The sequence below is a fragment of the Lissotriton helveticus genome, chromosome 6 (genome assembly GCF_964261635.1).
Source record: "Lissotriton helveticus chromosome 6, aLisHel1.1, whole genome shotgun sequence".
Lineage (NCBI taxonomy): Eukaryota > Metazoa > Chordata > Amphibia > Caudata > Salamandridae > Lissotriton > Lissotriton helveticus.
The window spans coordinates 1,880,862,641-1,880,877,396 of record NC_136067.1 but is presented as its reverse complement, the minus strand read 5'-3'; positions in this window follow the sequence as shown (position 1 = coordinate 1,880,877,396).

The following is a 14,756-nucleotide window of genomic DNA, read 5'->3' as shown; positions in this document are numbered from 1 at the left end:
CGAGACCGGTTTCTTTTTGATAATGGAGCCATTGACAGTGATCCCTGGTTCTGTTAACAGATCCCTTGACAGTGAGCCCTGGTTCTGTTTGTTTACGGAGAATCTTGACAATGAGCACCAGTTCTCTTTGTTTATAGGGCCCTTGACTGTCAGCCCTGATTCTGTTTGTTTACAGAGCCCTTGCAAGGGATCCTGGTCTGTTTGTTTACAGAGCTTTGAGAAACTGGGTTTTTGGTTGAGGGGTGTGAAGACCCTTCTCAAGCAACAACCACAATCCTTGTCAGGCTGCACCACAAAAGTCACCAAATTAACTTGTGCTTAACGCACTGATAGCTTGGCACAACAGAAGTCAGGCTTAACTTAGAGGCTATGAGTAAAGTATTTATGTAGCAAATAAACAGTAATAAAGTGAAAACACAGCACAAGAAAAATCCCACAGTAATGCAGAAAAATAACATTTAATAAATTATTCAATACCAAAACAACAAAAATCCAATCGGTATAACCGGAGAAATGGCATTTTAAAGATTTGAGGTAAGTCTAGTTCCTTAAGTACAAAACTCATGGCTATCAGGTCTTGCGAGACAGGGTGAAAGACACAAGATCAGGCCAACCAAGATGGAACCCCGGACGAGACCAGGTTGCGTTGGAGGAATCGCGAGGAGCAGGGAAATCATTGTGGATAGTCATTGCAGTAGCATGAAGAACAGTTGAGGTGTTGTGGTTGTTTGTTGCTATAGCGCAAAGATCCTGTCACACGTCGCAGACGGTCATTGCTGGAGCCTTGCGTTGGTGGTCACCCTGAACTGTAGAGGCTGTAGCACGAAGTACAGACCTCATGTTGATGGTCATTGCTGGCTGTAACTGTAGCATGAATAGTCAGGTCCACCAGAGCTTTGTGCTGGTAGTTGTCAATGGTGGCAAGAACTTAGCACAAACTGGCCTGTTTATGGTCAGGAAGAGCCCAAAACTCCAGGATTTCTTCTTTTTCGGAGGAGGAGTGTACCTTTATGCCAACCAAGGGCCCAGGACCTGGGGAGGCACCTTTTGGGGATCAGGGAGCCACTCTTGCAGAGGCAAGAAGGGCTCAGGCAGGTCCAGTTGCAGCAGGTCAGCTGGGCATTAGCCGGGAGCCCTCTAGAGGTTGTTATCCTCCTGTAGCTCTTAAGAGGAGGTGATTCATTTGGCCATTGGAGTCCCTACAGGTAGCCTGGTATGACGGGAGCAGGGCCTGTCTTCCTTCTCAGACAGCAGGGCATGCTTCAGGCAGCAGGGCAGTCCTTCTTCTGTTGTATCCAGGCAGTCCTTCTTCTGTTGTATCCACAAATTCAGAGATTTACTAAAGTTTGTTCAAGGGTCCAATATTTATACCTTGTACCAGCTGTTAAGTGGGAAAAACTTCTAGATCCCCACCCCCACATCTGATCCTGGAATTTCCTTCCTCATTGCCCTGGTCCTAGGATGTCTGGAGCCACAAATAGCTAGTGTGAAGTTCTATGTGTGTGTGCTGGCATCTCCTTTGAAGTGCAAGTGTCGTAGGTGATAGCTCCACTCCTCCCATCAGGTCAGGATGGCCCATCCTGATAACACCCTGTCCCCCATGTTACACTGTTTGTGAGAAATACACAAAGGACAGCTGCCAACTACACCTAGTCATGTGACCCCATATACAGGCTTCAGGCACCAAATGGTTTGGACAAGAAAATACCAAGGGTCCGATTCACAGAACTAACTTAAGACAAAACCCTAAACTTACTACCATTTTGGTATTCACAGAAGGCACTTACTCATTTTGTTATTAACAGAAGGCACTTACTCATTTTGGAATTCACAGAAGTTAGTAGTCCTAACTTTAGGACTCCTAAACTGAGAAAAATCCTATCTTTAAGACTTTTGGTATTCACAGAAGGCATTTAGGAGTCTTAAAGTTAGGAGTCCTAACTTTACTACTCCTAAACTGAGAAAAATCCTAACTTTAAGTCTTTCGGTATTCGCAGAAGGCATTTAGGAGTCCTAAAGTTAGGACTACTAACTTCCGAAATGAGTAAGTGCCCTCTGTGAATATCAAAATGGTAGTAAGTTTAGGATTTTGTCTTAAGTTAGTTCTGTGAATCGGGCCCCAACTTTCTACAAGTGGCATTTTCAGAATTGTGACTTAAAATCCAACTTTATCAATAAAGAAAGGTTTAAATTTCAATTCATTAGACACCAAACATGATATTTCTACCTTTTCCCAAACAAATGTTATCACTTAATAAATGTATTAAGATAACCCAATGTTATCCTATGGGAGAGGCATGGGTTGTATTAGTGACAAATATAAGGATTTTTAATGACCAGAACATGTAAAACTTAAAAGTACATGTCCAACTTTTTAGGTACAGTGCACCCGACCTATGGGCTGTATAAGGCCTACCCTATGTGTGACTTACATGTATTAAAGAGGAAGGTTTAGGTCTAACAAAATGTTTATTTTGCCATGTAGAAATGGCAGTTCACAACTACACACACACAGTGGCAGACCTGAGATATGCTTTAAAAGGCTGCTTAAGTGGGTGGCACAATAATAACTACAGGCCCACTAGTAGCATTTCATTTACAGGCACTGGGTTTAGGTAGTACCACTTTACTAGGGACTTACAAGTAAATATAATGTGCCATTTAAATGTAAGCCACTTTTACCATGTTTAAAGGAGAGGGCACAATCACTTTACCACTGGGTAGCAGTGGTAAAGTGCACAGGATCCTAAAATACAATGATAGCGAGTTCAGAAAACAGAAGGGATGAATGGAAAAAGCTTGGGGGCGACCTTGCAGAGAGGGCTAAGTCCAACAGGAGTCCTTGACAGTGAGCACTGGTCCTGTTTGCTAATGGATCTCTTGACAGTGATCCTTGTTTCTGTGTTTTAACAGCACCCTTGACAGTGAGACCTGGTTCTGTTTGTCTACAGACCCATAAACAGTGATACCTGGTTCTGTTTGTTTACCGGGCGCAGTGAGCCCGTGTTCTATTTAATTACGGGGTCTCTTGCAGTCAGCCCTGTTTTTGGATTGTTATGGGGTCCTTGGCTGTGAGACCTGCTTATGTTTGTTTCTGGAGCCTTGACAGTGAGACCTGATTATGCTTGCTTACGAAGCCCTTGACTAAGATCCCTGGTTCTGTATTGCGGAGCCCTTAACAATGATACCTGAATTTGTTTTTTTATGGGGCTCTTTGCAGTGAGCTCTATTTCTATTTGATTACAGGCCATTGCCAGTCAGCCCTGCTTTTGTTTGCTGTGGGGTCCTTGGCAGTCAGCCCTGGTTCTGCTTATTTATGGGTAAATTTAATTATGAGAACTGAGGTGTGTACTCCCCAACAGGCACAGCTGCACCTTTGGCACCAGGCAGCAGCTGTGACATCTAATTATGTTCCTTTCTTTGGGAGGATGAGGAATGTCCTTTGGATGGTTTCAAAATTTGGTGTATTCTATTGTTCACAAAAGGATGATCTTGATTGATCGTGTTGATGAACTATCGATTAGATGGGTTGGTTCATGGTTGCCATTATTCAAATGTATACTTATCATTCCATGCCAGAATTGGATTTATTGTTTTTCCCCAGTTGTAGGCTGATGGGGTTCATTGGACTAAGTGCACTACTGGTTTTAGGCCCTGCAGGGTACACTGGGTGGGGAGAAAGGGCTGGGTGAAGGACCCAGTAGTTGGCCCAGCTGCTAAGGCCTGTCTCTCGGAACAGGTACTTGAGGGCAGTATTGGGTATGTAGCTTAGTGAACCAACTTAAAAAATGTTGGTCCGCTCTCTACGGTGGTCTTTTTGTCAGCCTTGAGCCCCTGGCTCACCTTGCCACTCTCCCCTGCCTCCACCTAGCGCCAGAGTCTATGACCTCACTTTCGGCTACGAGACCCGGGTACCTCCAGGTCTGGAGCCGCAGCCCTCCTCTTGGTGCATACTCTGGTTTGTGGTGTTTTTCTGTTTGTTGTATTGGTAGCTGGTAACTGGTTTTCAGCTTTTCGAATTTATTTATCTTATTTGACTGTTTTTGCTAATATTTTACATTATTTATTTGTCTTCTGTCCCTTCTGCTCTCCCGCGAGTCCCGCTTACCTGACAGCCCCTGACACCTCCCAGGACTACTTATGTAGGCCTCTGCAAAGCCCAAATGAGCAGTCTTGAGCCCCCAGGGCCTCCTCACTGCTATCCCCTGCCTCCACCTATCACCACAGTCTACAGCCTCACCTCTGGTCGTGAGACCCGAGTCCTTCCGGGTTCGGGTCTGCGCTCCGCCTCCTAGTGCATACACTGGTTTGTTGTATTGTTGTGTTTGTTTTTATTGGAAGCTGGTAACTGGTAATTGTTTTTCAGCCTTTCAAATGTATTTTACTTATTTGGCTGCATTTGCTAATATTTTATCTAAATTTATTTGCCTGCTGTCCCTTCTGCTGTTTTTGCTTCCCGCCAACTGAACCTCACCGGTTCCCACTGGCTTCCACCTCCATGACAGCTCCTTCCACCTCCCACCTCCCAGGACTACTTATGCAGGCCACTGCAGGGCCCCAGGGAGTAGCCTTGAGCCCCTGGTCTCCTCGTCGCTCTCCCCTGCCTCTGCCTAGCACCAGAGTCTACGACCTCACCTCAGGAAACGAGACCAGAGTCCCTCCAGGTTTGGGGTTGCAGTCCGCCCCCTGGTGCATACACCGGTTGTTGTATTGTTATGTTTGTTGTATTGGTAATTGATAACAGGTAGCTGGTAATTGGTTATCACCCGTTTGACTTTATTTTACCTATTTGGCTGCTTTTGCTAATATTTTAGTTTCTTTATTTGGCCGCTTTACCTTATGCTCTCCTGGAATTCTTGCTTCCCGCCAGCTGTACTCCGCCAGTTCCCACCAGCTCCCAAGTTGCAGCCTCCTACCTCCCTAACAGCCCCTCCGACCTCTACATATGCAAGCTCCCTTGCGGCCCGACTGACGCCCCAAGTCTGGTTCCTAGTTTTGGAGATCGAGATTTTTGTGACACCGGCCATGTGACGGAAGATTAATGGTCAGGTAAGAGTGGGGGAGGCCCGCTTCTTTGGTGATTTGTATCTTTATTTTTGGGTGTTGTTCGACTTTTGCAAAAGCCGAAAACCAAAGGGTAAGTACAGTTATATGCTGTAAACATTAGATTTCACCCTTTGACGTTTGAGCCAGGATACACGTCTAGAGATGCCTGGATTTAGTATGTTTCGGAAATGGTGTTGTTGTTATTGTAGGTACGAAAAAATACTTCCTAGGCAAATATAGGATTAAAAAAAACAGTTCTGTATGGAGGACTCGGCAGAAACAAAAAACTCTGTGTCTAAGATACTATGGGCCAGATGTAGGTAAATCTATTTTACCGACACTTAAATACCGAATTTTACCGATTCGGTATTTAAGAGTCGGTAAAATAGATGTACCGAGATGTAGGTAAATCCAGATGTGGATTTACCGATTCCTTAAAAGTCGGTATTTACCGATTCGGTAAATACCGACCTGTAATGCTCCATTCATTCCTATGGGCTTTGAAGCCCATAGGAATGAATGGGGCATTACAGGTCGGTATTTACCGATCGGTAAATACAGATTTTTGGCAAGGGTGCAGGGGGTGTCACTTTGACACCCTCTAGCACCCCCAAAAAAGGTTCGGGGGCCATATGGCAGGCATACCTGCCCTAAGGGCAGGTCTGCCTGTCATATGGCACAGGTGTGCATGCACACATTTGCATGCTCACCTGAATCGGTATTTCACCATCAAATTGAATTTGATGGTAAAATACCGATTTCTTAGGCCTTGTGGGACTCATCAGAGTCCCACCTACATATCGATTTTACAGAATCTGTAATTTTACCGTTCTGTAAATTTACCGACCGGTATATTTACAGATTCTGTAAAATTACAGATCGGTAAATTACAGAACGGTAAAATTACCGATTCTGCCCCCTACATCTCAAATTCCTTTTACCGGTCGGTAACGGCCGAATTCGGCCGTTACCGACCGGTAAAACCCTACCTACATCTGGCCCTTGATGTTTTATTTTGTATTATAAAGATACATTATTGGAAATCAAATTACCATACTGATAAAGAAAGGGACAAATTAAAAATCAGTACATATCATCAAATCTATTTCTCCTAAACAATACAATGACATCTTTAAAAACTTTTATTTATAAAATCCAGGCACAGTAGTAATTATCGACGCGCGTTTCGGCGTAACATACGCCTTCTTCAGGAAATTACCACACCTAAAATATAATAAAAAAGAAATATAAAAACCTTGATAAGAATATTACATTTACTATTTTGTTCTCTCATCCTCATGTAATTAGTCAAAACATAGTATCAGTTAACATTAACCAATAGATTAGACAAAAAGAGATGGAACATTATGTGTATATTACATAATATTCTCACATAACTGTAAACTGATACATAAGTACAAAACGACACATAATCCAATTTTCTAGAGCACCTCCAACAGCATCTACAAGTATTTACAATGGACACGCTATGGCGTATCACATGCCTGTCTCTTTTGAGTAAAAAATTGCACCACCTGAGTTTCAATACTAATAAAAAAAGGAAAACAAGCGAGGCATTGGAAATTGATACTTTTCCATTGGGACTTACTTGTATTATATGAGGCCACGCAAAACTTAGATGGTCTTGCAGTGTTTGCTTGACATGATAAAGTACTAAAGTGATAAAATTCTGAAAAACAATAAAAGAATACAGGAAACAACTTTAATGTAGGGCACTAAGTGATAGAGTACGTGGGTACTCCTACTATTTTTACATACTTGTGGAATGTAACTTACTAAAGGCAAGAAGACAAGCAAAACATAAATGGCTTTGCTGTATTTTCTGAAGTGATGAAATTCTGGAGTAGTATAATCCTGAGAAGCAGAAAATACAACTGATTACATAGGCGCTCAATGGATTTACCAATTAATACGTCCTCTGTTGCTCCTTTATTCTGTAGTACAACTTACTTAAGGACCTGTTTCTTAGAGATAATCCTTTTCGATAGTGTCAGGATCGATACATGATATATTAGAATAGTCGCGGATATCGACCTCCTTATCTCTGTCAGAAAGATCAAAATAGCTGTCACCTAACTGTCAGGTGATAGATTGGCTCTAAATAACATGGTAAAATTAGTGGTGCAATCGGTATATGTATCCACCATAGAGCCAACATTAATTCATAACTGACAGGCTACTTAGACTAGGTCCGCCCGTGTGAGACTATGCCAAAAAATCAACATAAAAGGAAGGAAAGATTTGTGAAGTTATATTACGCTAGAATAAAATACTCGCTAGGAACTGTATACATTCAAGATGTAACAACATGATACAATTAAAGGGTTCTATATAAAGAGACCTATGACATGATTCAGAAAGACAGGATTCTGTAAATATCTAGATCTAAGGGTGCATAGCTACATATAGGAAAATCCTCTAAGTCGCACACTGTATTAATTTATGAATGCTTCACCCTAATCAGGGGTTCGTTTAATCAAAAAAGTCTTGAAAAAGGCTCAAAAGCAGCAAAGTAACTTAAAATTCTAAGCAACAATAAATATACATTTTATATAAAAGCTCTTGTTAGTACCTTCCTATGGACCCTAGGTTATACCAAAAGAGATAATCCAACATGTACTGATTATCAAAAATTAGGGTTGGGTTATCTTGAACAAAAAGACTGATCAAACGTCACGGAGCTAGAGCCAGTTTCTTGATTGTCTGGATAAAAGTAACAAGACTTTGCGAGCCCTTATGGATGAATAGATAAATTGCGGCGCAGGTATAAGTGTTGCTGATATAACGACACCATATAAAAAAGAGAAAAAGGAAAGCGGGCCTTAATTACTCAACGTGAACAGCAAAGCTAATATCAAGTAGTATGTACAACTCGACAGTTAGAAAGCGTAACATACGGCATAAGTACCTGTATTCTGATTTCTACCGCAAACTAGCTCCGATCGGTGGAATTCCAGCGTCTGACGTCATAAACGGAAGTGGTCGATTAAACCAGATCCGGATGGTTACCGCTAAATATAGTCCGCTTTCTACGTCTATTGGTCGACTATCTAATATAGCGATATAGATACCTTTTCTCAATTTGTCTTGTACATAGTGAAATGAATCTATCAAATATAATGATCGAATATTAAGCAGTATAAAACAGCAAGCGCTCAATAATATGAAATAGGCTTAAAAGGAATAATTAAAGTGGACAAAGTTGAATAACCTGAATTCGAAAGTGACGTTATTAGTTGATTTATACGTGCTGCAGTTAAAGAAATCAGCACATAAAGAGACCTACGATAAAGAAACTGATTTATAACGTATACACATTCTCGCCCCCACAAATATAGGCGTATTATTATCCTCTTCTATGTCTATTACTATCTAGTTATAGACGAAGGACCAACAATAACGACAGAGCACGAGCAGATTAAGATCAAGATGTAGATCTTGAGATATAACAAGAATAGCCCCCTCTCTCTTATTAGTTTGATATTCGAAGTCTATAGAAATGAACTATTTAGAAGTTAACAGCTTAGTTTGATAACTGAAGTCTATAGAAATGAACTATTTAGAAGTTACCAGCTCCGTCTATGTCTAGGTATTAATAGACACAGAAGAGAAAAAGATAGGCCTCCATATTCTTTACATATTTCCAGGGGCGTTTATGTGCATACGCTATCCCTTTATGTGCTGATTTCTATATACACAGCACGCATAAATCAACATATAACGTCACCTTTTAATTCAAATCATTCAACTTATATAGGGATGACTAAAAATGAGCTTCTGGTAATTTAAGTAATCTGCTCGTGCTCTGTTTTTGCTTTTATAACGCGCTGTATATATTCTTTCTCTGGACTGGACGATTTGTACTTCATAGCTTCGTTCTAGTCTTTATTGTTGGTCCTTCTTCTCTGTCTAGATAGTAATAGACATAGAAGAGGATAATAATACGCCTATATTTGTGGGGGCGAGAATGTGTATACGTTATAAATCAGTTTCTTTATGGTAGGTCTCTTTATGTGCTGATTTCTTTAAATGCAGCACGTATAAATCAACTAATAACGTCACTTTCGAATTCAGGTTATTCAACTTTGTCCACTTTAATTATTCCTTTTAAGCCTATTACATATTATTGAGCGCTTGCCGTTTTATACTGCTTAATATTCGATCGTTATATTTGATAGATTCATTTCACTATGTACAAGACAAATTGAGAAAAGGTATCTATATCGCTATATTAGATAGTCGACCAATAGATGTAGAAAGCGGACTATATTTAGCGGTAACCATCCGGATCTGGTTTAAACGACCACTTCCGTTTATGACGTCAGACGCCGGAATTCCACCGATCGGAGCTAGTTTGCGGTAGAAATCAGAATACAGGTACTTATGCCGTATGTTACGCTTTTTAACTTTCGAGTTGTACATACTACTTGATATTAGTTTGGCTGTTCACGTTGAGTAATTAAGGCCCGCTTTCCTTTTTCTCTGTTATATGGTGTTGTTCTATCAGCAACACTTATATCTGCGCCGTAATTTATCTATTCATCCTTAAGGGCTCGCAAAGTCTTGTGACTTTTATCCAGACAATCAAGAAACTGGCTCTAGCTCCGTGACGTTTGATCAGTCTTTTTGTTCAAGGTGTTTTTCACACAATTCGAGAGCACTTTCACCGACTATAGTGGACAGGACATGACTTCAGAGGGGGGACAGCAACTGTTTGTAGATAAATTTGTGTCCAATCTGTTACCGGAACTTGGGACTAAGCTCAAAATGTCAGAAAGTGCATGGCCCATCTCCAACCCGTCTGGCATTTTGACAATGACTCAGTACTATAAGAATAGGGAAAATGAACAGCGAGACAGAACGGATAAAAAGACTAAGGACTTAAAGATGAAGGTCTTACTGCAACAAGCATACCCAACCCCGACCCAAAACAGAGGTGCCCCTAAGTTTCAGCGAATAGTTCAGAGACCTGCCCCTGTGACTCCTCGCCCACCGCTGGGACCCAACCAGCGCGCTTATTGTTGCCAGCGGGGTCATTGGCGCGATGAGTGTCCCTTGTTGCCTCAATACAACTCTGCTTCTGCTGACCGCTTCACAGGCCAACAGCCCCAGAGTGGACGAGGGCGAGGCGGACCTAGACCACAGATACAGGACAGGCGCACCCTTATGCAAGAGAATAGGTTTGATACCGCTAACAATGAAAACCTTAATTACTTTACTGAGGATTACGAGCCTGAAGAAGGAACAGGATTCCTGTCCCGCTAGGATTGCCAAGGACAAGAGAAGGGACCCTTGCCTATTCCTGTTGACCAAAAGGGACCGTATATCCATGTTACAACACTGGGCTCCACGGAGAAATGTTTGGTCGACACTGGCGCAACAAAAAGTTCTATTGCTAGTTCTAAAGTCCCTGGGTACCCCAGTATTCAGCCCCGTTTCACAGCCACTGGAACTAACGATAGGACCCTATACAGTTGATTCCCCTTTAGTCTTGACCTCCACATGTGGCAAACATTTGTTGGGTTTAGATCTATTAAAGAGATTGCATACAACTATATACTATTCTCCTGATGGGATTTACATCACTATGGGTCCCCCTACCACTCATCTAGTATATTTAGCCACCCCGGATCAAATTTCCCAAGAACTTCAGAATGTCCCTCCCACTCTTTGGGCCCGAGATGATACTGATGTTGGCCTTTTGTCCATACCCCCATTTTCAGTTACCCTGAAGGAAAATGCTCGCCTTCCCCGACTTCCCCAATACAAAATACCCAAAGAAGGAGAAAGGGCATTATTCCAGATCATTTCCGAGCTTGTCGACAAGGGTGTGGTTGAAGAGACAAGAGGAAATGTGTGCAATAGCCCAATTTTGCCTGTCCTGAAACGCACAGATCCTTCCAAGACCCCTGTTTATCGCTTTGTCATCGACTTACGAGAGAGAAACTAAATAGTAGTTCCCCAGTTTCCTGTGGTCCCAGATATCACCACCCTGCTTACTATGGTTCCCCCGTCTGCATGTTTTTTCTCTGTCATCGACTTGAAAAAAGCCTTTTTCAGCATAGCAGTTGATGAACAGAGTAGAGATCTTTTTGGATTCTCATTGGCAAGACGAAGTTTTTGGTTCTGCAGAGCTCCACAAGGATATATGGAGAGCCCCTCGATTTACAGTCAGGCCCTCAAGGGCCAACTTGATTCTCTGACCCTATCCCAAGGTACCGCATTACTCCATGTTTAAAGGAGAGGGCACAATCACTTTACCACTGGGTAGCAGTGGTAAAGTGCACAGGATCCTAAAATCCAATGATAGCGAGTTCAGAAAACAGAAGGGATGAATGGAAAAAGCTTGGGGGCGACCTTGCAGAGAGGGCTAAGTCCAACAGGAGTCCTTGACAGTGAGCACTGGTCCTGTTTGCTAATGGATCTCTTGACAGTGATCCTTGTTTCTGTGTTTTAACAGCACCCTTGACAGTGAGACCTGGTTCTGTTTGTCTACAGACCCATAAACAGTGATACCTGGTTCTGTTTGTTTACCGGGCTCTTTGCAGTGAGCCCGTGTTCTATTTAATTACGGGGTCTCTTGCAGTCAGCCCTGTTTTTGATTGTTATGGGGTCCTTGGCTGTGAGACCTGCTTATGTTTGTTTCTGGAGCCTTGACAGTGAGACCTGATTATGCTTGTTTACGAAGCCCTTGACTAAGATCCCTGGTTCTGTATGTTTGCGGAGCCCTTAACAATGATATCTGAATTTGTTTTTTTATGGGGCTCTTTGCAGTGAGCTCTATTTCTATTTGATTACAGGCCATTGCCAGTCAGCCCTGCTTTTGTTTGCTGTGGGGTCCTTGGCAGTCAGCCCTGGTTCTGCTTATTTATGGGTACATTTAATTATGAGAACTGAGGTGTATACTCCCCAACAGGCACAGCTGCACCTTTGGCACCAGACAGCAGCTGTGACATCTAATTATGTTCCTTTCTTTGGGAGGATGAGGAATGTCCTTTGGATGGTTTCAAAATTTGGTGTATTCTATTGTTCACAAAAGGATGATCGTGTTGATGAACTATCGATTAGATGGGTGGATTCATGGTTCATGGTTGTCATTATTCAAATGTATACTTATCATTCCATGCCAGAATTGGATTTATTGTTTTTCCCCAGTTGTAGGCTGATGGGGTTCATTGGACTAAGTGCACTACTGGTTTTAGGCCCTGCAGGGTACACTGGGTGGGGAGAAAGGGCTGGGTGAAGGACCCAGTAGTTGGCCCAGCTGCTAAGGCCTGTCTCTCGGAACAGGTACTTGAGGGCAGTATTGGGTATGTAGCTTAGTGAACCAACTTAAAAAATGTTGGTCCGCTCTCTACGGTGGTCTTTTTGTCAGCCTTGAGCCCCTGGTCACCTTGCCACTCTCCCCTGCCTCCACCTAGCGCCAGAGTCTATGACCTCACTTTCGGCTACGAGACCCGGGTACCTCCAGGTCTGGAGCCGCAGCCCTCCTCTTGGTGCATACTCTGGTTTGTGGTGTTTTTCTGTTTGTTGTATTGGTAGCTGGTAACTGGTAACTGGTTTTCAGCTTTTCAAATTTATTTATCTTATTTGACTGTTTTTGCTAATATTTTACTTTATTTATTTGTCTTCAGTCCCTTCTGTTCTCCCGCGAGTCCCGCTTACCTGACAGCCCCTGCCACCTCCCAGGACTACTTATGTAGGCCTCTGCAAAGCCCAAATGAGCAGTCTTGAGCCCCCAGGGCCTCCTCACTGCTATTCCCTGCCTCCACCTATCACCACAGTCTACAGCCTCACCTCTAGTCATGAGATCCGAGTCCTTCCGGGTTCGGGTCTGCGCTCCGCCTCCTAGTGCATACACTGGTTTGTTGTATTGTTGTGTTTGTTTTTATTGGAAGCTGGTAACTGGTAATTGTTTTTCAGCCTTTCAAATTTATTTTACTTATTTGGCTGCATTTGCTAATATTTTATCTAAATTAATTTGGCTGCTGTCCCTTCTGCTGTTTTTGCTTCCCGCCAACTGAACCTCACCGATTCCCACTGGCTTCCACCTCCCTGACAGCTCCTTCCACCTCCCACCTCCCACCTCCCAGGACTACTTATGCAGGCCACTGCAGGGCCCCAGGGAGTAGCCTTGAGCCCCTGGTCTCCTCGTCGCTCTCCCCTGCCTCTGCCTAGCACCAGAGTCTACGACCTCACCTCAGGAAACGAGACCAGAGTCCCTCCAGGTTTGGGGTTGCAGTCCGCCCCCTGGTGCATACACCGGTTTGTTGTATTGTTATGTTTGTTGTATTGGTAATTAATAACAGGTAGCTGGTAATTGGTTATCACCCGTTTGACTTTATTTTACCTAGTGGCTGCTTTTGCTAATATTTTAGTTTCTTTATTTGGCCGCTGTACCTTATGCTCTCCTGGAATGCTTGCTTCCCGCCAGCTGTACTCCGCCAGTTCCCACCAGCTCCCAAGTTGCAGCCTCCTACCTCCCTAACAGCCCCTCCGACTTCTACATATGCAAGCTCCCTTGCGGCCCGACTGACGCCCCAGTTCTGGTTCCTAGTTTTGGAGATCGAGATTTTTGTGACACCGGCCGTGTGACGGAAGATTAATGGTCAGGTAAGAGTGGGGGAGGCCCGCTTCTTTGGTGATTTGTATCTTTATTTTTGGGTATTTGCAAAAGCCGAAAACCAAAGGGTAAGTACAGTTATATGCTGTAAACATTAGATTTCACCCTTTGACGTTTGAGCCAGGATACACGTCTAGAGATGCCTGGATTTAGTATGTTTCGGAAATGGTGTTATTGTTATTGTAGGTATGAAAAAATACTTCCTAGGCAAATATAGGATCAAAAAAACAGTTCTGTATGGAGGACTCGGCAGAAACAAAAAACTCTGTGTCTAAGATACTTTATGTTTTATTTTGTATTATAAAGATACATTATTGAAAATCAAATTACCATAATGATAAAGAAAGGGATGAATTAAAAATCAGTACATATAATCAAATCTATTTCTCCTAAACAATACATTGAAATCTTTAAAAACTTATATTTATAAAATCCAGGCACAGTAGTAATTATCGACGCGCGTTTCGGCGTAACATACGCCTTCTTCAGGAAATTACCACACCTAAAATATAATAAAAAAGAAATATAAAAACCTTGATAAGAATATTACATTTACTATTTTTTTCTCTCATCCTCATGTAATTAGTCAAAACATAGTATCAGTTATCATTAACCAATAGATTAGACAAAAAGAGATGGAACATTCTGTGTATATTACATAATATTCTCACATAACTGTAAACTGATACATAAGTACAAAACGACACATAATCCAATTTTCTAGAGCACCTCCAACAGTATCTACAAGTATTTACAATGGACACGCTATGGCGTATCACGTGCCTGTCTGTTTTGAGTAAAAAATTGCACCACCTGAGTTTCAATACTAATAAAAAAAGGAAAACAAGCGAGGCATTGGAAATTGATACTTTTCCATTGGGACTTACTTGTATTATACGAGGGCACTCAAAACTTAGATGGTCTTGCAGTGTTTGCTTGACATGATAAAGTACTAAAGTGATAAAATTCTGAAAAACAATAAAAGAATACAGGAAACAACTTTAATGTAGGGCACTAAGTGATAGAGTACGTGGGTACTCCTACTATTTTTACATACTTGTGGAAT